This window comes from Leptonychotes weddellii, chromosome 12 (genome assembly GCF_054177405.1).
Source record: "Leptonychotes weddellii isolate Sample4059 chromosome 12, ASM5417740v2, whole genome shotgun sequence".
In the NCBI taxonomy this organism is placed as follows: Eukaryota; Metazoa; Chordata; class Mammalia; order Carnivora; family Phocidae; genus Leptonychotes; species Leptonychotes weddellii.
Window position 1 is genome coordinate 190,985 of NC_138380.1, and position 26,756 is coordinate 217,740.

General features: G+C 51.1%; 1 protein-coding gene and 1 long non-coding RNA gene across 2 annotated transcripts in view; both read right to left on the minus strand.

Annotated features, from left to right (window-relative positions):
• The window catches only part of DYNC2I1 (dynein 2 intermediate chain 1), a 227,322-nt gene that overhangs the window by 163,293 nt on the left and 37,273 nt on the right, over positions 1-26,756 (minus strand). The gene's annotated exons all lie outside the window — the stretch shown is intronic.
• On the minus strand, positions 5,888-17,018 carry LOC145716383 (uncharacterized). Its single transcript, XR_014139017.1, has 3 exons — positions 16,810-17,018; positions 12,960-13,092; positions 5,888-7,095 (listed from the first exon to the last, which is right to left on the minus strand). It is a non-coding gene; the product is annotated as an uncharacterized LOC145716383 (long non-coding RNA).

The window sequence follows — 26,756 nt, forward strand, 5'->3', positions numbered from 1 at the left end:
AGATGATGGATAGATGGATGGATGATGGATGGATGATAGATGGATGATAGTTGGATGATAGTTGGATGATGGATGAATGGATAGATGGATGGGTGGATGGTGGATGGATGATAGATGGATGATGGATGGATGATGGATGATGGATGGATGGATAGATGGATGGATGGGTGGATGATGGATAGATGATGATGGATGGATAATGGATGGATGATAGATGATAGATAGATAGATGATAGATGATGGATGATAGATGGATGATGGATGGATGATAGATAGATGGATGATGGATGGATAGATGGAGGGGTGGATGATGGATGATTGGTGGGTGGATGATGGATGGATAGAATAATCCTCTTCTTCCTCCCTTCTACAAAAACCAACATGTACATTTCTAAGCTGCCTTTTGAACCAAAGGTAAAGTCTCTTCCCCAAATCACAATCCAAATAATTCCTTAGAATATTACTAGCACTCAGTTTTGAACTGTCATCTACTGAGCTTAAGCCTAGTTAAACCACTTAACAAAGACCATAATTCAAGTATAATTATATTTCTTCTTGAGAAAACTCAATAAATATTTGTTTACTAAACAGCAAGATGTCATTTCTGAAATGACTGGAGCAGTTGAATGCTCCACAGAAAAATGTTAGACATGGCCCTAAACTCTGAGTAACTTGCTTTACATCTCTCAGAGTATGTACCAGAAAGTACCAGAGCATGAAATGTGGGGCAAGGGGTCCCCAAATGCCTCAAGAGATTTTCTAATTGCGTATTCATTATGAACACTTAATTAAACTTGTGACATAAATTTTTTTTTAAAGATTTATTTATTTATTTATTTGAAAGAGAGAGGATGAGAGAGAGCACATGAGAGGGGGGAGGGTCAGAGGGAGAAGCAGACTCCCCGCTGAGCAGGGAGCCCGATGCGGGACTCGATCCCGGGACTCCAGGATCATGACCTGAGCTGAAGGCAGTCGCTTAACCAACTGAGCCACCCAGGCGCCCCGTGACATTAATTTTTAATTAAAGAAGCACATTAAAGTTTCAGCTGCATGGGCATTTGTGTGGACACATTCCCTGAGTGATTAAAACCCAGGCTTCACTCAGAGGACATATGCAATCTGAGCTCTGTCTTAATAGGATAGGGTGGGACAATCCTGAGAGTGACGCCAGCTTATGGGGAACCAAGAACCTTTCTGTATCTGGCCAGAGCTGCTTTCCGCCCTGCACCTCAGGGACAGCTCCCAGTGGGGCCAGCCCTTTACACTTTCCTAACAAACCTGTCTTCCCTCTGGGACTGAGCCCTGTGCTCACGCCTTCTACTTCCAACATTAGCATCTTAATGAAATTGAGTTGCCATCAAGAAAGCCTACCATAGGGAGGGAAATACATCACAGAAGATGCCCAGGCAGTCCGGAGCAGGTATGGGGAGGAAAATGCTGCTGGTCATGCTGACCAGTGAGCCTGTGGTTGGGGGTGGTGCTGAGAAGACATTGACGGTAGCTGAAAGCACAATGTATGCTCCAGCAGCCTGAACCCCTGGGGACACCTGGAGATCAGGCCCCTGCAGCTGACGGGGCCCCGTGTGCTCTGAAGTGGGCGTGGGTCAGTTGTATGGCCTGGGAGCAGCTCAGATGCTAAAGAGACAAGCGTGGTGAGGAAACAACCTCCCCCATGGGGACATCCACTCCGAGGCCCTTTCCTCTTCCAACTTCTCTTGGCTCCTTCCAGGATGGTTTTGGGGAATGGGTCTATGCCACCAGGGCTCTGGTCCAGGCTACATCAGTCCCTTTTACATTTGCCACTTCAAGCTTTGGGTTCTGAAAAGATTCTCCATGCAGACTCTTTATCCCAGCATTATCTGGAATAAATACTTAGTAGCATCTCTCAAGTGCCAGACCCTGTGTTGGGCACTAAGGATATGTCTCTAGCCAGAAAAACAAAGGGACTCTCATCCCTGAAGAGTTCCGTGGACTTCAGAGCCTGCCTCATGCCCCTGAGAAGGATCACCCCAGCTTTTACTTCACTCTCCCCTTACTGAGGGACCCTTAGATTCTCCCGAGTTTTCATTAGTATAAACAAGAAGGCCGTCAATATCTTGGTGCAGAACTCTGGAACCAGAAATTTGCCTACATCCTGGGCAGTTGGAAATCCCATGGACAGCTGGTGTGGTGGGACCCAGTGCTGGGGGTGACCTCCTTGCAGATGGTGCCATGCCCTCGGACGTACCCACAGTCTGGCTTCAGTATCTTCACTAGGAAAATCAGCAAGTGAGACCAAACCGCTAAACGCTCTCGAGCTAACATTCTGTGGTCAGGACCTTTTGCAATTCCTCCACAAAATCTGGAGTTGACGGCTTGGGAAAGGGTTTTAGTGGATAGGGTAAACGTACCCTCAGAACTGCCAAATTTTCCAGAGAACTTTCCTGCAGAAACTTCGTGAGCCAGTTGGCCGGCTCAGAATATCCACATGCGGACTCACTCTGAACAGAGGGCTCACCCAGGTGGCGCTGAGGGCCGTCCTCGGGTCACCCTTCAGGTCCAGAGAGCAACGGGGGAGCACAGAACTTCGGATGCATACCAGGAAGCCCCCTTGGGTGGGCGAACACGGACCCAGGCTCTGCCCTCTACACCCCCATGGCTTCTCCACTGGGCCCCAGACCCCAGGGCACAACCACCAGTCAGTGCCATGAGGGCGTTAAATACTGTCAGATGACTGTTGGCAAGCAACCTGAGCCTCACCCGTGTTGGTCTGGGAGGGGCTGCGGCGGCGGAGATAGGCGTCCGCCTGCAGGCTTCTCCTCAGAACACGCAAGCCCCACGATCTCCTCTCCAGGGCTTTCCACTTGGACGGGGAAGGCCTGTCTTGCCTCCACCTCTAGAAAAAGCTTGGGAAATTCCAGTCTCCCACAGCCTCACCATTAACTATCTCCGGAGGCTCTGTCCTCAGTGGGGTGGCACCCGACCCTCAGCCCTGCACACCGGTGCTCCTCCGTCTGCCCCTGCCTGCTTCTCTTGTCCCCACAGCTCACAGTTCCTTCACACTCTGGGTGTGGCTCACGCACCCGCCATCATCCTGGGGGCCGCCTCAGAAGGTCCCACCGGTAGGAAGCAGCTCCTCAACCCTGAGACAGAACCCACCACAGGCCCTCTGCGCACCCATGCCCTAGGCTGGGCTCCAGCCAGCATGGCGGCACCATCTGCGCTTCCCGTGTCTCATCCTGGTGATTATAAAATCCAGAGATTAAATGGCCCGGGCTAAGGCATCGAAGTCTGAGTCTCCGGGCCACCATTCCGGGAGTTAAGTGGACACCCTGGCCGCCTGGTGGGAAACTGGGCTAACGCTTCTGTGGCCTGTGGCCAGGTGACCCAAAGAGAACACTCGGCTTACTTCTCCACAGATTTTCATCCCGTGGCTGGGGGGCCCAACAGACCACCTGGCACTCATCAATACATCTTTGCTAATAAAAGAACACAGCATTGTGTGACCAGGTCCAATGGGTCCCCTGTCCCTAGAGGAATGGTCCCCTTTGAATCTGTCTTATAAAGCTCAGCACCACAGTCCGCTTCGAGGGCACCAACCACAGCCCCCTCGTCCTCCTTGGCAAGCCCCCTCCACCCTCCACCAGCGGCTGGGGGAACCGGCCTCCGATGCCCCTGCTGGGCCTGAATCTCCACTGCATGCATACAGGTGCTAGAGGGTCTGGATCTCCCTGTCAGATCATGGCTGCTCCCTCTTTGGGCGCATTTGTTTCCCACTTTGGTCATGCTTTCTCCCAGAACCGGGATGAGGAGTCTGCAAGGAAGGTCTTGGCAAAATACTTGCCTATAGTTTCTGTTTGAATTTACACAAACCTTGGGCGCCTGGGTGGCTCCGTCAGTCAGTGTCTGACTCTTGATCTCAGCTCAGGTCTTGATCTCAGGGTCGTGAGATCAAGCCCCACGTTGGGCTGCATGCTGGGTGTACAGCCTACTTAAAATAATAGTAAGAATAAGAATAAGAATACTTTACACAAACCTCTGTGGGTCATCCCAGGGCAGTACTCAGACAAGAATGTTAGAGATAATTGGACTAATTATAAATGTCCTTCCTATTGTTTGGCATCCAGCAGCCACCTGCAGAAAAGTCATGCAAAGTTTGGTCTACAAGAACCTCAGGGTGGATCACAGGGAGGAAAGTCATCATGGAAAATTCCTTTCATAAGTGAACGTTTCAAAATCTTCAAGAACCAATCGAGGCTCAACAGGGGGGTTTCTGAATCAGCATCTAGAGCTTCCTCCTCTGCCTCGATCCTGGAGAGGTTTGATAAGCTCTTGAGAAGGGATGTCAGCATGGGCGTCGGGCTGCACGATTCGCCCTCAGAGCCACACAGAACTTGATTCCCTACCAATTTCAGGGCAGGTGGCCTTCTCGGTCCCCTCTGTGCTCTGGCTTTCTTTGCAAGCCCACTGCCCTGAGAGCAGGTCCAAATGTCAGTCCCCTTGCTAACACTGCTTTGCCCTTCGGCAAACAGCTGCGGTTTTGATGACTATCAGTTGATCTTACTGTGGGTTTCTCCTGGCTTCCAGCAAATGCTTATCAGACTTATCAAGTACACCATACAATGTTGCCATTTATGACCCTACTCTGCCATCACACAGGGTCCGGACTTTGAGAAGTAACCTCTGCTCACCCAGGGATTTCTCACTGTGCTTTAATACTCTACTCTACGGTAATACTTGGCCCTGGAAACATGAAAGCCAGAGATTTCACTGGTTTTTTTCAACCTGTTGTAAAAAGAAAAATAAAATTTCTGTCATTTTAAAAGATGATCTCAAGTTAATGAGTCTAAAAACATTGGCCAAGTCACCAAATGAGGACATGCTTTACCCTTGCCAGTGGCTGTGGCCAGAAATACTGGTATATGGTCATACAGTGCCCAAAACTAGAATTACTGGACCATAAAAATAAGCCTTTGGGGTGCCTGGCTGGCTCCGTCAGTTAAGCATCCAACTCTCGATCTCAGCTCCGGTCATGATCTCAGGGTTGTGAGATCGAGCCCCACGTTGGGCTCTGTGCTCAGCGCAGTCTGCTTGCCCCTCTCCCTCTGCCCCTCCCCCGTTCACTCGTGCTGTTTCTCTCTCTCTGTTTCTCTCTGTCTCTAAAATAAATAAATAAAATCTTTAAAACATAATAAGCCTTCAACAGTATATAAGGAACTCTTACAATTCAACAACAAAAAAGCCAACAATACAGTTCAAAACTGGAAAAAGGACTTAAGTAGACATTCCTCCAAATAAGACATCAGGATGGCCAGTACACATGTGGAAAGATGCTGCACATCAGCAGTCATCAGAGAAACGTAAATCACTTGCACGCACAAACATCCACTTCTGACCCACTTCTCAACCCACCCACCAGCCCTCATGAAGTGCCCACAACACCCACAGCTCTGGGTATGTCCGAGGGTGTGATGGAGCAGGACACAGTCCCTTCCCTCCAGGGCTTCAGTGTCAGGGAGAGCAAAGGCGAACCTGACCAGTGTGAGGTAGACCTGAGAGACGCGGCCCTAGCAGACACACAGGCATCGAGGGAGCCTGGAGGGGCCTTTAATGGGATTTGGAAGGGAATCAGCATGGATGAAGGCAAGCCAGAGAGAAACTGGTGGAGCAGCAGGAGGGGTCAAGGAGGGCCAAGGAAGGTCAAAGAGGGTCTTTCTTCTCACTCTGACTGGCCTTGTTCCACCAGAGCCCTTGTTTCCCTGTCTTGGCAACCAACTCCAGCCTGAAAACTGTTTTGTGTTCTTCCCCTTGGGGGTCTTCTTTGTCTTCTCGTGATGCACCCCCTGCTGCCCATCTGCACCCCATCGTGCTTCAGGTCAAGAACACCCACATCCAGCCCCTCTCTGGCCTTTCTTCTGCCACCAGAATGTACTCAGAGCCACAGAGATCCACACGTCCTACATATGACAAGATGGAAGATATTTGCAAAAAGAGCCTAGTTTGGGGGATTGGAAAATAATGATCTTCATGATTTTCATGTGGCTTATTCTACAAGGAACTTCTCTAAACTTACAGTAACATAAAGATGGCTTGGAAAACGGGCAGGCACTAACCTCTCCCACGTCCTCCAACTGCCCCTCCAGGCCTGGCTATCCCTCCCCACCTGCCCTCTGCCTGGGGCAGCCAGTGTGAGCTCCTGTCCCCCGCCTCCCCCGCCCCGCCTGCTGTAAATTCAGGGCAGGGAAAGAGAGGTGGGGTGTTGAGTCTCTGCAAGATGGCCTCAGGCTGACTGTGCCCCTCACACAAGGGCCTCCACACTCGGAAGTGACCCTTTCTCAAATGCCCCAGGGGAGGGTGCCAACAGTCCCCGCTGGGAACCTGACCTATTAAATAATGTGACCCATTCACGTAAGGTTTGCATTTTATAAACAAATTACTAGGCGTAGAATTACATGCATTAGCCAAGAGTTTGAGGAGAGAAATTTAGAGAAGAGGCCGTTTCCAGTGAGGGTCTCTTCAACATACCCTCCACATTCCCCACAGCTGATGCATCTCCTTTAACTGTGATGATAACCCTCTCTGTCCTACAGACCGGAGCCGAGGACATAGGTGCTGGGTGACCCACAGTAGCTTCTGGGAGATTTGGGCGAGCAGCCCTCTCCCCTCTGCCCTGTGTGCTGTTCCTGGAGGCTCCCTTTGCCTGCGGGTCAGAACTTGCTGCCGAGAGGACGTGGGGAACAGAGAAGGATGAAGAGGAGATGTTGGCCCTCCCCATCTTGATGCTGACACTGGACCCACACTCAGAATCTTCTCCAAGTTCCATAAAACTACCACTCACGGAAAACCACTGCAGGAAGCGCAGAAGTTACTGGCAATTTCGTAGGTGAGTTGGAGGCATTCAAGAGACATGAGTCTTGGACACGGGAAGAGTTGTTTTGGGCCCAGTGACCAGGGGTGGAGCAAAATGGGGGAGGCCGGGCCCTCCCTTGCCCTACCACCAGGCCACACAGCTTTGGGATACAGGCCTTTGTGGGGTTTTCCTGATGAGCGGGGAGCTGACAGAGGTGAACCCCAGTGGGAGTGGGGTGCATGGTGGGCAGCCAGGCCTCCAGGCAACTGGGAATGAAAGGAAAACAGGGCATTCGGGTTAGACAGACAAACTCAATGAGTGAATGATGAATTGCTGGGGCAATCATGTGTGACACAGAGCAAACCAGAACCCAGGAAAAACAGTCTTATTCCCAAAATAAACTTCTCTTTTCCGCTCAAAGACTAAAACATGCAAGGGCCTGCTAATGATCAAAAGGAGAGTCAGCAGACGCCCTGTCTTGGGCTCTGGACACAGGGCAAAGCCCCGGGGCAGTCTCAGGTCACTTAACCTCGGCTACCAGAGAATGTGCGTTCCCAAGACGGAAGGCCTTAGAAAACTTCAAATTCCACTGAATCCAGATTTCCACTCTGGGTCCTTGCCCAGAGGCTCTTCAGACTCACACAGCCAAGTTTTACATTTCCCACTAATGCACAGCTTTAAAGGACACAAACGTGAAGAGACATTTCTGGTAAGATCAGAGGCCTCCATGGAGTGTCGCTGGCATCAACCCTCCCGTGACTGCCATTAGTAACCCTAAATGGGGCGACTGGCTCGTGCTCCCGCATGTCGCAGCCGCCGTGCGAAGAGGCGGAGTTCACGCGGCAGGCATGGGCCACGGCGCAGGCTTCGCTGTGAGCCCAGGTGTGCCCGGCTTTGTCCAGCTGTGCTCACAGGGACCCGCCAGGGCAGACGGCGTCTGGGCCAGGGAGACCCCACCACCCCCACCCCGCTCACCACCCCGTGCGAGGGAGACCGGGACGTGAGGGCAGAGTCCAGGCACGCGAACGGAGGGTGGACAGGGGAAGCCCTCAGAGCAGGTGACAGCTGAGGGCTGAAGGCGGCAGAGGAGCCAGCCACGCCAGCGCAGGCGTGTCCAGGTGTCATGCGCGAGTGTGTGCGCAAGCATTCGTGTGCACACGTGTGCTTGTGAGTGTGTGTGTGCACGTGTGTATGTGTGTGGAAGGGCGCTCCAGGCAGAGGGAGGGAACAGCATGTGTGGGACGAGCTTAGGATGTCCCAGAAATGGGAAGAAGGCCCATGTGACAAGAGCGGGTTTTTCTGAAGGCCTGGGAAGCGGGTCCAGACAAGGGAGCAGCAAGATCCTGCTGAGGTTTAGCACAGTGACTCAAGCGTTGCCGGACACGTCTCGGGGTCCCCGCCACTCCCGCCATGGGGCCGACACCAAGCGCAGCCCCTCCCAGCGGGCTCTCCTCACACCGTTGCCGTGGCTCCCACGTTAGCAGGGACGGAGCCCAGTTCGGAGTGTCCATCTGAGGGCTGAACTGAATTAAACAGTCTCCCCTGCCCTCGGACACCCCGTCCGCAGCCGCCCGCACGGCCTGGAATCCGCGCGGGACACACGTCAGCCTCCCTCCTCCGTCAGCACCGCCTCTCACAGACCCCGCTTAACTGGAGAAGGTGACGATTCAGGAAGAGCTGGCAGCACAGGATGCCCCCACCGCCTCCGGGGCCCAGAGCCCCCCTGCAGCACAAGGGTCCGGGCTGGGGGTGGGGGGCGGCGGGAGAGACCGGCCTTTTATTGCCTATTTGTTGGTACCAGGCCACTCGCGAAGCTAGGTGGGCGCAGCCCGGAGGGGGCAGGCCGGCCGGCTGAGGCGCCCTGGGCCAAGGGGGTCAGCACCCCCGCCCCAGCGTCTCCACTGAAGGGGGGCAGCCTATCGCCCCTGGGCAAAGCGGTCTCCGCGAGCGCTCTTAGGAGAACAAAGCAAGCGGTTCCGTGAGGCCAAGTGTGTGACCCCTGGCCCTTAATGATCCCTAAGACACGCTTCCACCGCGTGAGAAGCTGCCGGAAGCCACTGGCCTCCCCCAAACCAGCTGTGACCAATGCGCCTGCTGCGTGAGCCCCCGGAGGCCGGGGTCCCCCTCGGGACTCCCCTCCACAGGCGCTGGCCGTCCCGCTGCCGCTTCCCAGGTGTCTCCTTCCTGAAGGCCGCTACAGCTCTACGGACCAGCGCGGGGCGCCGTCCCCGCCCTCCGCGTGCAGCCCCAGCGACGGCCCGGGAACCGCTGCTGGGACAGCGTCCACGGTCAGTCGCTCCATCTGGGCGAGGGTGTCACATCTCCCGGAAGCAGGGGAAGCCCAAGCTTCTGTCGCGCTCACGGGTGACAGCGAAGGGTCCGCTCCACGGCATTTTGTCCTGTGCAGCCTGTGACAGCCACCCCGCGGCGTCCCGGGCTCGGGTGACCCGTGCCCGGTGAAGACAGGATGGAGCTGCCCAAGGTCTGACGGCTCCGGAGAGTCTCTGCCAGGAGACCAAGCGTCCCCGGGAAGCCGCGCAGCCCCAGCGCTGGGCACGGAGGAGGGGCCGCTCCACCAGCTGCACTTCGCCCACATACTGGAAGTGAACCAGGGGCAGCACCCCTCCCCCGTGACAGCACAGCATTCCCACCCTTTGCGGGCGGCCTCCCTGCAGACACTAAGGCCTATTACCATGGCACCTCGGGGTTCTCAAAACAACTCCTTTTCATCCCGGGAAGTCCGTTGGCCCGCACCCTCCCTCTCCTGAGAGCAGAGCATCGTAGGAAGGAGGCATGCTGAGGCTCATCTTGCTCGGCAAGCTGCTCTCTCCTCTGACACAGACACTCTGATCTGTGGGGATGATGTCCAGGAAGTCTGAGGACGTGAGCTAAGCCTCTCGGATCACCACAGTGTACCTTCCGATGAGGTGTGGGCGATGCCACCCCTGAAACGGGCTCCGGAGAGCAGCGTCCTGGTGGAGCTCGCACCGGGCCGTCCCCCTGGGCATGTCTGGACAATGGGCATAGCTAAAACCCTGACAGTCTAGGGGCTCAGAGTACGGCAGCAGCATTGGTTGCCCACCGGCCCGCCATTAGTCTTGACAAAGTCCCCGGTCCTGCACTTCAGAAGCATGGCCCAGGCCCCTGCCCCACGGCTCTCCCTTCTCCCTGAGACCACTCTCCCGAGGAGAGAGGAAGGGCCCCAAAGCCACTTTCGGCTGCCTCCCTACCCTCTTGCCCTCTGCCCCAACTGCCCCTGGGGCTTACCCTTGTGAGCTGTTTCATGCCGCTCCAGCCATGGCAGGGACCCAGGCCCCCAGGAATGCTGCCCAACCCCCTCCCAGCGCCCTGCCTCCCAGATGCAAGCCTCCTCATTTCAAATGTGTCTGTCCAACCCTTCCTGGCACCCTCCCTTTCCACAGAGAGGATGCAGCCCCTTCTCCTTTCCAAGGCTGAACATTTCATGGTTGAGAACATGGTGGCAGAGTTCGAGGTTCTAGCTGCTCTAAACCTCTCTTCCTTATTTGTAGAAAGGAGGTAATAATCACTCTCTCCAGTAAGATTTAGGATCACAGGCAAGAATGCATGTAAACTGCATAACATAGCCTCATACGCAGCGTTCCCGTTTCGTTTAGCTATTAACATCATTTCCTCTTTCCCCAGCTTGTTCGGACTTTCAGCCTCCCACCTTCCTTCCACTTCTGGCTGAGGCCTCTGCCCTGACCAACCATCTTGAAGAGCGGCCAGGGCTTGCTTGCTTGTGTCTGGATTCCCCCTCACTGCTACAATAATCCGTCCTGCACTGACCTTCTCATTGCTAAAACCAGCAACTGCTCTTCAGTCTCTGCCAGGCCAGCTCCCTAAGCTACTGTAACAGTGAATTCCATGTGCACCGGGCTGACCACAGGTCCCAAATATATGGTCAAACACTCTTCTAGAGGTTTCTGAAGGTGTTTTTTGCATGGGATTAACATTTAAATCAATGGGCTTTGGTAAAGAGATTGCCCTCCCTGATGTGAATGGTCCTCACCCAAACAGTCAAGGTCTTCATGAAGAGAAATGGACTGAGGTCCCAGGAAGACAGAATTCAGGCAGCAGATGGCCTTCGACCTCAGACTGCAGCATTGGCTCTCCGCTGGTCTGCAGGCCGCCCACCATCCTGCTGCCTGGCAAATTTTGGTATTCCATAGATGTTTGTCATGCAAATGAGTACATTCCCAGGAACACAGAAGGAGTAGTGTGTATTGCTAACTCCTCCAACAAGTGCTTGTCTAGGGCCCACCACGTATGGAGGGCAGAGGTGTGTAGGTGCAGAGACAAGCATTTTGCTGGAGCTCAGGAGGGGAAATCAGTGGGAGCAAGAGGTGCTCCTGCCCAGAGCGGGGAAACAAAGAGGCCAGCAGAGCCTCCCCAAGAGGGCCAGACCATGCTGTGGGCCAAGAGAGTGTGGTAGACCGAGAAGGGGCTCTGAACCCAGACAGATCTAGACAGGAACCCTGGCCTCCTGCTCATAGGACTTCTCACTCTGGGCAAGTGGCTTCACCTTCTGAGTTACAGCAAATGGGGTAACCCTACCCCGTAGGAATGGCAAGGATCAAGCAGAGGGCACCAGTGCATGGCATATGGTGGGGCCTGCTGAAGGTTAATTCAGCATCCCCTGCCATGGCCTCTCGAGCTTTAACACAGAGAAGCTACAGAAGAAAAGATAAAGCCCGTTCGGTGATAAAATTCTAGTTCTAAACTCATGAAAGAACAACAGTCACCACCTTTAAATGTGTACAAAATAAATGTCCTGTGGCTTGAAGGAAATGATTGGCCTGTCTAGGGACTGACCTGCAAATGTCCAAGCTACTTAGGGACCCACCTGCCTCAGCCTACTCAGGCGGCTAGGACAGAACACCAAAGTGCTGGGCAGACACCACAGACAGAGGGGCCTGTGAACAACAGAAACGTATTTCCCACAGATCCGAGGCAGGAAGGCCAAGATCAAGGTGCTGACGGATTGGGTGTCTGGTGAGAACCTGCCTCCTGGGTTCAGGGATGATACCTTCTTGCTGTGTCTGCACATGGAGGAAGGGTGAGGGGGCTCTCTGGGGTCTGTTTTATAAGGCACTAATTCCATCATGAGAGCTCCACCTTCATGACCTGATCCCCTCCCAAGGGCCCCACCTCCCAACACCATCACCTTGGGGTTAGGATGTCAGCATATGCATATGAATGTTTTGGGGGGAGGACATAAACATTCAGTCTATAGCACCATCAAATGTGTGGAGCTGTTAAAGAGAAGGTTTAGAGCCAGCCTGTATTAACAGGGAAATGTTTAAGTTGCAGCATTAAGTGTAAAAACAAGTCAGTTTGCATAATTATATACAGAGTGTAATCCTGAGATGCCCAGAGTTACTGTAGGAAACACAGTCAGCTATAAGTCACACGCCAAACTACGAATGCAAACATTGTCAGGAAATCAGTCTACATGTAGCATTTTCTCTTCTTTCGGCCATTCTAAACCTTCCATATTTCAAGACCATGAATTATTTTTATAATGGAAAAACAAATATAAAACCACTTAAAAAAATAAGTTGCAATTATAAAGAAAAAAATCAAGTGAGTAAAGAAGTCTTGTTATATAATGAAATGGTGGGTTTCTCATCATGGAGGATTCAAGGAAAGTGAGTTGGGGATTTTGTAGAAGAGATTCACCCGTTGACTAGCAGGGTGCCTTCCAATGCTAATATTCTGAAATTTTAATACATTTTATTTTCCATTATCAGAAGAATCTTCAATGTTTAAAACAATACTACTGTATGAATTAGAAATACCAGTTGTGGGCCATGAAAAATTAACTAGGGACATCGTTTTTAATATTGTTAAGCTTTCATTAATCTAAGATATAAATGCCTTTACTTTGCAATTTCTCTTCTGGAAGCTAATTTTAATTTCCTCCCATTATGAAAGTGAGCATTTGCCTGTGGAGAGAGCTTAGGTCTGTTATCAACTGACAAGAAAGACTTCATCTCAGAACTGTGATGTACTCAAGATAAGAGTTTTGCTGCCATTTTTAAAAAAGAATTTTCAATTATTGTTAGCAGGAGAGAACACATTTAAAAACATTAACAACAAAGCTACCAACCTTTTGCATTTTCTCTTTCAGATCTGTACATTGCTGTCTTTGTTCTAAACGAGACATCACCTCCCCATTCCAAATTTCACTTCTTTGTTCCTGTACCACTATGTCTTCAGAATATGTTCTCCAGCATTTGGGGCTGTAAGTGAAGAAACCAGTGTAATAGATTAGTCTGACTCAAGAAAATGAACCAACTCCCTGAACTAGGTTCCCTGAAACACCACCATCTCTGATAGATTAGTGGGTAATATGAGGGAAAAGTGATGGGGGGGGGGGGGGTCCTGGGTCTGAGGACTTTTAATTTATTACTTTTAATTTATTATTTACACATAGTATTATATATGCATGTGTATATATGCCTTATACGTTATTTTTGCTACTTTATTACTCTATTTCCTTTTGGAAATTCACACTCCACATTAACCTATAACAATCTCTGAGAAGTCCTGCAATATAATAAGCTCTTTAACTATCTTTAGCCCAGTATTTAAAAAACGCACTGTATTTCACTGAATCTAAGAAGCCATTGCTTGAAAACATATGACTGTTTGTGTACTAAGTAAGGATAAGTAGTCACTGCTAAGTAAATTACAACATGCATGGAATTATAGGACACATCATGACTTTTAAAGCATTATGATATTCAAATTAGCATCTTAGAATGTATGAAATATGCTCAATCACCATGTATATCAGTTACCTATTGCTGCAAAGTGTATCATATCACAAGTGGCATAAAGTGATCAATTTATTTGCTCATACTTCTTTGTGTCAGTAGTTGGGTTTGGCTCAGCTGGTGGTTCCCTTGCTCTCTATCCTGGGCCCTTTTCATAGCTGCAAACAATGGGGTCTCTGGAGCTCAGATCTCACCAAGTTCAGAGGCTTAACACACATGTTCCATGGAAACTCCAGAGGAACTGGGCCTTAGAAGTAAAGATTACAAGCCAGTGCTAAGGGATTTGTCCCAGAACTACAGGAAAAATATAATAAGTCTGTCATAACAAACTGTGAGGCCAAGCCTCATAAGTTCATGATCCACCTTCCTCAGAACATAGTTCCACACTCTTTAGGGGAAGTTAGAAGCCAGAATCTTTATGACATTATTTATCACAATATCCAGTGTACAACCAAAAGTTCCTGAAGAAATAGGAAAATGTGATTCTTAGTTAAGAGAAAAATCAGTCAATAGAAGGAAACCCACCAATGACCCAGAGTTCCAATTAGTAAAACGGGCTTTAAAATAAAAAATGTGTTTAAGATTCTACAGGAAAGAGATAGATATAATAAGTAGGAGATTTAGAAATTTAAGGATAGGATATTCTAGATATGAAAAATATAATATCTAAAATCAAAACTTTATTGATTGGGATCAACATCTATTTGAACACATCAAAACACAATATTTGTGAACTTGAAAACAGGCTAATAGAAATCATACCAATTGAAACACATAGAGAAAAGGTATTTAAAAATGAACTAACTGAACATAATAATAAAAAAAATGAACAGAACTCAAAAGACCTGAGGACAATATCACATGATCCATCCACAGACATATAGTTGAGTCCCAGAAAGACAGACAGAGAAAGAAACAGGAAGACACACAGAGAGAGACAGTGAGAAACAGAGAGAAATAGACAGAGGTGGGGGAGAGGGAGAGGAGATGGTGCATTTAAAAATATTGAAAGATTTTGGGGCGCCTGGGTGGCTCAGTCATTAAGTGTCTGCCTTCGGCTCAGGTCATGATCCCAGGGTCCTGGGATCGAGCCCCGCATCGGGCTCCCTGCTCGGCGGGAAGGCTGCTTCTCCCTCTCTCTCTCCTCCTGCTTGTGTTCCCACTCTCGCTGTGTCTCTCTCTGTCAAATAAATAAAATCTTTAAAAAAATAAAAATAAATAAAATATTGAAAGATTTTGTTGAAAAGATAAGAATATTCAATGACCCTTGTTACAGATGGTGAGGCAGACTGTATTCAGGGCCATTTGATAGATATAGGCACAAGGTCAATGAGATTTTGCAAAAAGGGAAAGAGATTGGGCTGAACACAGCATGAATGTGGGCAGGTAGGAATTTATAGCCAAAGAGCAGGCAGGTTGGCAGGTGCAAAATCACTAAGAGGAATGGGGGCGCCTGAGTGGCTCAGTTGGTGAAGCATCTGCCTTTGGCTGGGGTCATGATCCCAGAGTCCTGGGATTGAGCCCCGAGTCAGGCTCTCTGCTCAGAGGGAGTCTTTTTCTCCCTCTCCCACTCCCTCTGCCACTTGCGTGAGCTCTCTCTCTCTCAAATTAATAGATAAAATCTTAAAATAATAAAAATAAAAAACACTAAGAGGAAGCATCAGGGTTGAGGGGTTCTGGCTGAGCTGACCTGACAGGATTCCTGCTAAGGGATTTCACCTGGGGGAAGGTGGGGAATGAGGAACCCAATTAGATTCAGATTTGGGTGGGTTGGTTCTGGCAAACTGACTTACCAGGGTTCTTGCTAAAAATGGATTTTATAAGAAAGAGCACAGGTCAGGAACCTAAGTTTGGACAAGCAAAGAATCTTTGTCAAAATAATGTCCAAAATATGTCCAGATTTGAACAAATGTAGCAATCCCAAGATCAGGGAAACCAGGCAAGAATAAGTCGATAAAAAATAAAACACCTACTCATATCATAGTCAAACTGCTAAAATAAAAGGCAAAGAAAAACAAAATCTTACAATTAACCAGATGAAAAAAAGACATTACATAGAGGGAAACAATGATCAGAATGACCAATTGCTTTTTATCAGAAACAGCAAAGGCCAAAAGATCATGGAATAACAGCTTTAAAGTGCTAAAAGAAAAAAAATCTCAATCTAGAATTTTATATAGAGAAAAACACCTTCCAAAAATGAAAGGATCTCAAAGATGGGCTCGGATACACCGTTTCTACCTCCGCAAGTTACACGCTGTAAGGTGGCCGCAGAGTGCGCCCCGGCAGAGGGAGGGAGGGGGCCACGCAGGAAGGGGGAGAAGAGCTGCCTCCCGGAGAGAACCCCACCACCCATGACATGCACAGCGGTGCCTGTGAGCCCACAATTGCCGGGCCGAGAGGGGCCACCACACCCTGTCTGGTCGCAGAAGTAGTTCCAAGTAATAGTGGTGCCAAGTATCTTTTGGAAATGCCCAATTCACTTAAAGACACCAAAGAAATGTAATCATACTTCCGTTATGAAAATAACATAAATCAGTCTGCAGATCTTTGAATAGTGTCCAAAGCTCAGATTCAAATTATATTCAAACTATACAGGGTGGTTCACCCCCAAATCAGTGTCCACAGCTGGGCTCCTCACCTTCGGTGACGCTACCTTCCCATCAGCAAGTGCTTCCAAAATGTCTTGAGGAAGTAAGAGCCGAACAACACAGAAAAGGAAAGAAAGAGGAAGCCCGAGAGCACCCTCACACTGCCCTGTGCTGTGCTGCGTGGGGTGGTCGTCAAGACCCAGGACGTTCGCAGTCACGATTCCGACACCGGTCCCCTCAGACGCTGTTGTGGAGGACCGGCGCCTGCCGCTGGAGGTGTCCAGAGGAAACGGCCGCCCTAACACCCCTACCCCGCTGGACACCAGCCTGCTTAGGCACCAGCCCTCCCCCACGACGCCTGTGTTTCAGGTGGGGAACGGGGAGTTAGTGGCGGGAATCGGCCTGAGCGTTTTGGGCCCTCCACCCAGGTGTCCTTGGGAGGTGGCTCTGCGGCTTTGGCCAGGCAAGTCTGGCGTCCCCAGGCGCGACCTCCTCCTACACCAAACGCTCACCCCAGGACCACCCCACACTACAGGACGCCTGACACAGGGACACGGGGACCCCAGCGGGAATGCGGGGAGACACCTACAACAGCCATCTCTGGGCGGCGCTGTCACACGATCATCGATGCTTCTTGGTCCCCGGTGTCCTAGGCTCCTGGAACTGTGCAAATGTGCTGAAATTAAAAGGCAATTTTTCACAGAGTAATTCTGCTAGGAGTCTCACACGGACGTCATCTAGAAATTCAAGCTTTCCTCTCAGGAAAAACAGCTCCATTTTAACCCAAAAGTAGAGTATTTTATTATTTTAATTTAGGGAAAAATCTGGATTCCTTATAAAATGCTAATTCTTACACCAAACACTGAGGTGCTTCCAGGCGGTCGAGGGAAGTTTAATGACAGAATGTCCGCTCACATGTCACATGGCTGTGACACAGCTTCCTCTCATTTCTAATCTTCCCCTGCGTTTTCTTGTTGTAACGTTCGGTGACAGGGTGTCTGCAGGAAAGTCGGTACCAGCTGGGCATTTGAAGGACCAGTATCACAGGCCAACTGCCAACCTCACTCAACTCTGTCATTCATTCACTGAGCGCCCGTTCTCTGCCTGACCCCGTTCCAGGTGCGCACGAGATGGACAAGAACCCGAGGACAACGAGCCAGAGCATCTGCAGGTACGTGCGCTCTGGGGCTGGGGAGGGTGCATGAGGGGCTGAGGGGCAGGCTGGCCGGCAGCGCTCATTGGGGGGTCGGCATGTGCCCCCTGCCCCTATACGAGGCAAGCAGAGATGCCTTGAAAGGACAATTTTATTTCTGACTTTTCCCCTATTTCTGGGTTGGTGTTTGTTGTTCTGTTGCTGTGGAAACACTCAAACTCTGGATTCCTTTTGACTAATAAGTAGATTTCTTATGCATGACCATGAGCAGAACACACTAATAGATTTGGTCTTTTATTTTTTCAAGTTGAATAGCCACACTTACCCATAATTTAATCATGTACTTAACATTTGTTCAGAACTGACACTGAGTAAGGCTTACATTTATTTAGTTCTCATCATGTAACAGGAATTGTGCTAAACACTTCACATGGATTATTTCATTTAACCTGCACTCCGATTCCATGAGGGAGGTGCCTCATTACCCAATCCCTCAAGGGATCCCAGTTACGGACAGGGACACGGAGCACGGGGAGGCTGAGGCCTTGCCCACCCTGCACAACCAGACTCCGGCAGAGCGTGGCTGGAGCCCAGCCGTGCCTGAGGGCAGACCACACTCTCATCCCGTACTGGCGAGACGCTGTCTCGTGCCCTTTGTTTTCAGACCAACAGGATGTTGGAGCAAGACAGAAAACAGGCCGAAACTATCGATGTTACCAAAGCCCTAAGTGCAGTTTCTCATGTAGCATCCAGTAGAAACACATGCAGTCACATCTGAGGAAGCATTTCGTCCACTGACATCAGGGAGAAAGAAACATGGGGGGGGCGGAGAGGGGTTCGTTGCAGCCCCTGGTGGGATGCCCTGTGACAAGCAGCTCTTACCAGGCTCCAGAATGAACCCAAAACTCTGGGCCCTTCCCAACAGCCAGTCTTGACTAAGATGCACACACACTCGTGCACACGAATGTCCACCTATATAAATCCATACAAAAGGATGGGGTGCCCGGGGGGCTCAGATGGTCAAGCGTCTGCCTTCGGCTCAGGTCATGATCTCGGGTCCTGGGATCGAGTCCCGCATCGGGCTCCCTGCTCAGCGGAGAGCCTGCTTCTCTCTCGACCCGCCGTTCCCCCTGCTCATGCTCTCTCTCTCTCCCTCTCCCTCTGCCAAATAAATAAACAAATCTATACAAAAGGAAACACTATGAAGGTCACCAGAACCAAGCAGGGTTCAAACATGAGAAAAGCAGTCGAACTCTGGAAGAGAAGACAAAGCTGTCTAGATGAAGAGCCTGCTAAATGGCAGATTATTGAGAAGATTCTTGTTCATAAAAACTAGAGGAGTTTCGTGGTCCCCACGTTGGAGCACACGGAGCATCCAGCTCTGGCCACGAGCAGGAGACAAGGATTTCAGAAAATCCCCAACGGCACAGGCGTGCACATGCACACAAACGTCTGCTCCCCGGAGCAGGGGTGTGGGGACTGGCTGTGCAGTGGCCGTGGGCACCGTGGCTCCATCAGCTGCGCAGGTCTGGCGTGGGAAGGCCACGTCTGCTCATCGCATCCAACTGCCCAGGGGCCTGCAGACTCATTGCTTCACTGTTTCCTCAGCCAACTCACAGTCGGAACTGATGTGAGTGTGGCCTCTTTGAGGACTCAGAGCGTCCAAGACACAAGACTCTGCAGGGAAAGGACTCGAGGGGCTGCGCTGGCCTGACACGCTGCCAGGGCTGAATTCAAGCACGAGCCTCGCTCATCCTGGCCCACTGTTCATTCCCATAAATTCCAGTTGATCTTACTCTATCATAAACAAAACTTTTCCTGGAGAAATTGCTTGGTTTGTTAGGACAAAGCCAGTCTGCCTTTATTTTAAGACCCATCAATTACGCATGCACCACACTTGGAGGCTAAGCATCTGTTTGGTTTGGTTGTTTAGCAGGAAATGTGAACTGCGGAGAACCACTCCCGCGTGTCTTCTGTGACTGAGGCATCTGGGGCGATCCTGCCGGAGACACAGGTCAGGTCTTTCCCGTGTGGCTTTGGAGCAAACTCCCGACTTAGAATTTACGGGAAAAAACCTCTCTTCTCCCGCTTTCACACTTACACCTAATCAAATAAGTCTGGGTGATCCTTTGAATACAGCGTGAAGAAAAAGAAGGAAGGGTCCTATTTTTCTGAGCTGTTTCTGGCTGGAGGCAGAAAGGGTGAACTATACCCCCATGATAAAGTAACCACAGAGAAGGATGAGCGTTCCCGTTAAAAACAACAGCTAGAACACACAAAAAAATCCAGAAACTAGCCATTGAAATACAAATAGATCTGCCAAGTTAATAAAGAACTACACGGCCATATTAAAGCACAGAGATAAAGAGGGTTGGGAAGGTGTGTCTCTCAGAGATGTAGGCACATTAAAATGGCCCACAGGTGGGAAGGAGCACCCTAGCAACACTGTGTGCACAGGGAAGGCCAGAGTACAAGGTCCAAGCGCTTGTAAAAGCTCTTTTCAAGGAGTGAAGACAAAATTCTCGTTTATAATCTCTCATTCCTACAGAGACAGCCATGGAACCTTGCCCTGAGTCTCTGAAGAGCAGCTGTTCCCCAGCTGGGAGGAACTAGAAGAGCCCAGATCTGGGATGTGCCTGCAGACCACACATCAATCTTGCTGTGGTGTCCCTCCCCTGCCCCCCACCTCCACCCCAAGGGGGAGAAACCGTACCAGAAGCGCTGGACACACTCCAGCAGTGAGGCCCGGGGGAGGCATGTGGTCAGCCTGGAGACGTGCAGGACAGGTGACGGTGGGAGACGGGGGTCTTGGCCCTCATACACTGGGAAGTTATCAAAGGGCATCAAGCAAGCAAGTCATGTGTCCGTTAACATTTTTTAAGCTCTTTCTGGCTGCTCTCAGGCTAGTGGAGGAAGCATGGAGCCCAGGCTGACCCCGTGACGCACCGCAAGCCAAGCCCGCCGTGGGCAACCCTGAGCTTTGGTGGAGGGGCCTGAACGGAAGGCCTCTGTTGGGCTGGGAGACCCCATGGAGACGGGTGGGGTGAGGGCACCCGGCCAGCTCATGGGACACTGCACAGGAGCGTTCATGAAGGAGAGAGACAGAGACGCAGTGAGCCAGCCTCCTCATGACAAGAGGGCATTCCACAGACTCAGATCCTGTAATGGCACCGCTTGGGGAGCAGAGCTCCCCACGTTTTTCCCAGCCTGGGTCCTGGAAGAACCAGAATCCAGGAAGAAGAGGGAGGAGAGAAAGTACAGATCTGCACCCCCTTCCCCACCGCAGATTAGCAGACCTGGGGAGGTCTGAGCTGGAGGAAACGAAGGGCTTGGGTTGATTGGAGATGGAACTGAGATGGAGATCACACCAGACAACTCAGCCGGTCTGGGACCTGGAGTCACTGAAAGCCGGTGGGATCTGCCACAGGCGTCTTCCAGGCTGGGGGCTGCAGGCCAGATGGAGCCTCAGAAGCACAAGGTGATTTCCCTTAAGTGACCTGCTGTCACAAGTTAGCACTGAACATTTTCAGGCTGTTTTGAAACTGCTTTCTGAGTCCATTTGTCCGTCTTCCAAGAATATGAGCCTCGTGTTTTAAAGTCCCATCACCTGAAGGAAAACATTAATACGACGCCTGAGAACTCATCGTATTCACCAGACTAGATGCCCAATGCACCCAACATGCCTCAAGGGCCGCGGAGAGACAGAAAGGATCAGTGGCTGGAACCCAGGGGGAAAGTGGCTTCAGGAACCGGCAGGCAGGAGGGAAACAGAGAAGGGAATGTCAGCTCGCCTCCCCTCCTGCTGCCTCCTTTCCTAAACCTTCATTTCTGCAAATGAATTCTCCACATCCATCCCCCATGGGCATCTCCTAGTGGTGAGAGTTCTCCTTCCCAAGTAATACAGTAACAGCTGGTGAGGTCCTCCTTCCTTTCCCATCATATATTGGAGTGGGGCTGAGCTGAAAATGAATGGTCACCGCTGACAGTGTGGAGGACATGGATTTGAAATCCCAGAGACATATTTAAAGAAGGGTTAGAATAACAGCCATTCATAAACCCAGGATCATTTGCATATAAATAAATCACGATTAATTCAGAAGAAAAGAGGCTCTATCCACGACAGGTTACAAAAAAACCTAACAAGTTAAAACTTGAGTCATCCAGTTATTTGGCATTGGGCAGACAAAATAAAAGAACGTTTTAAAAGACGCAAAAAAAAATGAGTCTAGCTCCTTGTTTAGACTCTGCAGTTTATTGCTACAAGAGGGACCCAGAACACTGCGAAGGGTTTTCAATAAACACTTGTTACTCGAGGCACGACACCCAGAGAGAGTACGTATCGAGCACCTTCCATGCAGAAACGTCACTGCAACTACAACTACGAGAGCCCACAACTAAGTAACAGATCAGGGCCTCTGCCAACTCCGCAGGGAAAAGGAATCCATGTTCAGGGACAATTTATTACAAAGTAGCTGAACAGGGATGTTGGTGAAACAGGAAAAAAATATGACAATAAACAGAGATACCAGCCAATGACTGATTCCTCCTTGCTGGTTTTTCACACCCTCATCATCTGCTTCCCACACTTACATGGTAGGTTTTAAGCTTTAAGGACCACCATTATTAGGAGGTCTCTCTGGAGATTCTACTCTAATAAAACTGCAATCATTTCAACGCTAGCTACTTTGCGAATAAATTAGAAGCATAATAGATACAAATGGCACCACCTTCCTCCATGGATTTTTCTCGTGTGTCTTTCTCTAAGCTTCCCTCTTCCTCCAGCGCCTTTCCCAGGGTGTTTATAAAACTGCCCCCAAATCTAAGGTCTTATGAGTGGCGGCTCAGCATGGAGACTGGGCTTGCCGCAGCTGCCCAGGGTTATCCAGACGGGGCGACGCCCTGAGAAACGCCCTCGCCCAGCAGAAAGCAGGCCCGTGGGGACCCTGCTCTTGCTGACCGGAGCCCCGCCTGAAAAAGCACGAAGCAGCTCGGGCACCTGGAGGCAGGTTCTGGCGGGAGTCTGAGAGTCGGTCACATGTGCACAAATGGAAGGACAGGTCCTCGCGACACCAGTGAGGCAGGGATGTGCGTGAGAGAGGGAAACTGGCAGTCCTGCCCACTGGGTATGGGGCACCTGAGTCTGCATCTCCCTTCTTCTGCAAAGGGGAGGCTAAGAGCCACTTTCTGGGGCCAAAGAGAAAGGAAAGGCCACTTGGAAGGCCCCCGCTCAGGACCAAGTCTTCCTCAGGGCAGGCCTCTGAGAGGAGCCACTCTGCTTGAGCCTCTGCCCAAGAACGGTGTATGGTCTGTAAGTACACACGTGAGTCTTGTGCCGAGGAGCCCGGGAGGACTCGTACAAAGAGGAACGACTGTAATTCATCTGCGATGCTGCAAAGTACACACAGCAGGTGCCTGGCTCCTCCTGGGTTGGCCTGGTGAGCGGTCCAAATCATTGTAAATCGTCAACCTTCAGAGGCAGAAGAAAACGTGAAATCATCTCATTGCTCTCATCCACACTTATGGTGTGGAGTCTTTGCAGCAAAGTGGTCTGTGAGTCTCTGACATGATCCTCGGCTTCACTTACTCTCCGATTTGGCACTTACTGAATGCCGGGCACAGTGCTGAGGGTGCGGCTCCCTGCAGCGTCCAGCAGGCAGGCGCCAAGGTCCCCGACCACCACACCGATAAGCCAAGGGAAGGGGATGGAATTGCCCTAACGGTGGCAAGAATTAAATTCCGAGCAGGTGTTACAGGAAGAACTGTGTTTGTAAACATGTATACAAGAGGCGAGGGAGCCTTTGGGGGCTTTGGGGCTGAGTTAGAACCCCACTCTGGCGGTTGATTACGTACAGGTTTTCAGGGGTGTATTTTAGATGTATTTAAACCTGCCCCTGAGTTACACTGAGCTTCCTGGGTCTGTGAAGCCACGAGCCAGTCAAGAAGACCAGGGAGGAGACATGTGGGTCCTGTGTCCCCACAGACGCCGGCAGCCAGTAGACGCACAGAACAGGCCTCTGGCCCGGGGTCTCAGTGCCAGAAAACAGCCAACGTGAGGAAGAAAGAATGACGGCGTTTGGGATCTCTGGTCAGCAAGTGTTTGGAAGCCCAGATGTCAGGTGGAATAAGACAGTGACGTGATGCCAAAGATCGAGCAGGTGCTTGCTCACGTCTGAGCCACGGCTTCCGTGTGTTTCTGGCACAGAGAGGCATCTTGTCATCAAAGCCAACAGAAGTCAAGCAGGGCCGTGCTTGTCGCCGCTGGGCAGGTGCTGATGCCCACGCACCCAGGACCCCCAGCCCGCGGCCTGTTGGGGTGCTTGGATTCTTCACATCTGTATAATTGTAATCTCAATTTCAATGCCTAGTTACAATTTTACTTTATTTCTTTTAAAGATTTTATTTATTTATTTGACAGAGACAGCGAGAGAGGGAACACAAGCAGGGGGAGTGAGAGAGGGAGAAGCAGGCTTCTCACGGAGCAGGGAGCCCGATGCGGGGCTCGATCCCAGGACCCTGGGATCATGACTTGAGCCGAAGGCAGACGCTTAACGACTGAGCCCCTCAGGCGCCCCACCTAGTTACAATTTTAAATAGTTCAAAACATCTTCAGTCTGATGCAGTAAGATAAAAAGTGACTGTGTAGGCAACTGACTTCCTGTCATGTGCCAGACAATAAAACTGAACAGAGTAGAAATCTCCAAGTATCTCAGACTACATCACAAAATTTTCCAAAATTGAAAGCGTTGGTGGGACAAATTCTTATAACACAAAGACCACATCCCAGCCACTGAGCGGCTGTCAGAGCTTGTGGCTGGCATGGACAAGTGCTGTTTAACTGTCTACCAATCCAGCCACGGCGACACGTGGAGCTGCACGAGAGACAGGCAGAAATGCCTGGTGCTGATGACACTTCCCAGCAGAAGGCTTCCCACGTCTAGCAGGCCAGGAGGCCCCAGTTTTCAGGAATGGCTGTAGAAGGAGCGAGGAGCCAAGGACAATTCAGGGGACTCTGCACAAGAGCCGGCCGGATTCCATCTCTGCGTGACCCCTGGAGACTGTGCCTCAGTGCCCCTCTTGGGAGAAGCTGGGTTTGTCTAGAAGGAATGCCAGCCTGCTGTCACGGACCCTGCTGGAGGGAGGCCGCAGGAGGCCTCCTCCTCTGGGGCGGCAAAGGGGGCAGGGGGACAGGACCCTGCGGTCCCTCCCAGGGGCCCCTCACCTGTCTGGAATGTTATTAGAACCACCAAATGCCTGACACTGTGGATTTGGGTGCAGCTGGGGCGAGGGCTGTTTCACAACCAGCTGCAATGAGTACACAAAGGCAGAGGAGTCTCAGGGATGCCCGGAAACTGAGAGGCAGTGACCGGCAGCCCTGGCAGGACGGGGTTGAGTCCATCCACTGAAAAGCCCAGGGTCAGGGAGGCGTCCCCTGCATCTGAGCTGCCACATATGGACAAACAGACAGCAATGTCCACTAAAAAAGTGTACACTGTGGGGTTTGGTTTCCTTTTTCCCTGAAAGAGCCAGCACGAACTTAGTGTGAGCCTCACACACTGTAGAGGGGGGAATAGGTGTCAGTGCCCTGGACTGTTGGACGGTGAGAGAGACCCTGGGCTCCAGGCATTCGTGGTCACAGACTCATGAGTGGCTCAAGCCCTGCCCGAGGCACTGAGATACAGAGGGGTCCGCAACTGCTCAGTCTGAGGAAGGAGAGCAGCTACCCCTTGCCTGTGGAACATGCTTCAGTGGATACACCGACCAGGCGTGGGCCGGCCTGGATGCAGGACCTAGCAGACAGCTAAGATGGTCCCACACACCCACGGGAGGGTTCCCCCAACATCAAGAGCTGGAGCCATACGTCAGCACCATCGAAAATGGAATCTAAAAATTTATGTAATAAAAGTTTGGATGATATGAGGAAGAGAATGGTGATATTACTTCAGGATTGCCTATTTTACAAAAGCATATGTTTAGAGAAGATAGCAAAGTGTAGGACAAAGATCAGGTTTGGGAGAGGCAGGTGTCCGGGTCAGCCATGGAAGCCAGCCAGTGGGATGTGGGGGACACCGGCATTCACACTGGAATAAACAAGTAGACAACAGGGTGTTCAGGCCCAGGCTAGGTTCTGGAGACTGACAGAGAACCCAGCCACAAGGAAGACGCCCCACTCCAGGAAGAGGCCGTCAGGTGAGCCTTTCCTGCCCTCTCCAGCCCCAAGCAAGCTTGGTCTTGGGTAGGAGTCTCAAGCCACTGAGGGAGACAAGCCAGTCCACCAGTGTGAGCAGAATGAGAAACCGAGTAGCCACCCCCCAAAACACAGCACTCACGCTGACCTCTGCTACCCCATGCAGGTCATGCTGGGGTTCTCACGTCGGCCCACAGCAACCTCTAAGATGAATGGACTGAGAGGACGGAGAATATTGCCCCCATTTCACAAGCGGGGAGTGGGGTTTGAAGTGGATTGACTTGTCCAAAGACAGGGAAGCTGGGGGCCTCAGCCTCCTGACCCTCTATCTTCCCACCTTTCCCCTCGCTTTGTGGCACAAGGCTGAGCATAAAGCAGGAGAGTGTGGTTCTCTCTGGCCCTGGCTTGCCTGAAGAGTGCCTCCTGCAAAGAACAGGCCCTGACCTTCAGGTGGACGCATTTCCAGCTTCCCTGGAGCGATCGTGCTCTTATGGGTCGGCCACTCTCACTTCCCTCCTTCCTCTCCTGCGGCCTTAAATGCGGTGGCGGCGGCAACGTGGGGCGGGCTCCAGGGCGGAGGAAGCCTGAACCTGTCCCCAGGAAGCCCCCAGGCCAGCTCTGGAGTCCTGGGCTCAGGCGTGTTCTAGAGCAGGGCTCCAGAAACGTTTTCTGTGAAGGGCCAGAGAAGAAAGGCGGCCCATGCTGGCCCTGTCCTTGCACCCAACTTGGTGCTGTCCCATGAAAGCCGACTCATCGTCGAGGAGCATGGCTGTATCCCAGTGGAACGGCCCCTACGAAGAGGGGAGCCAATGCTCCGACCTGTCCTGAGTGAGAGAAAAGTAAATTCTATCATCGTTAAGCCATTGACCCAGGGTCATTTACAAATCCTACGATAAAATCAAATTTGGCAATCCTGAGTATGGTCTATTCCAGAATTATCGAAACAGCAGCAGGATAGTTTGAAGATAATGCTCAGTTATACCTTCCTGCAGAGCCCCACAGGCAGCCTTATTTCTGTCCCCATGCCTTTGGCCACCCTGCTCCTGGTGACAAATGCCCTCCAGCTGCTTCTCCAGAGGTCTGGTGGTCTGCCATCTCCGTGTGGCTGAGGACGGCTGTGTTTACACTGTTACCACACACACATCAGGGGCCACAAGCTCACCAGGAGCTGAGCAGGGTGTGCAGATACGGGCTGGGG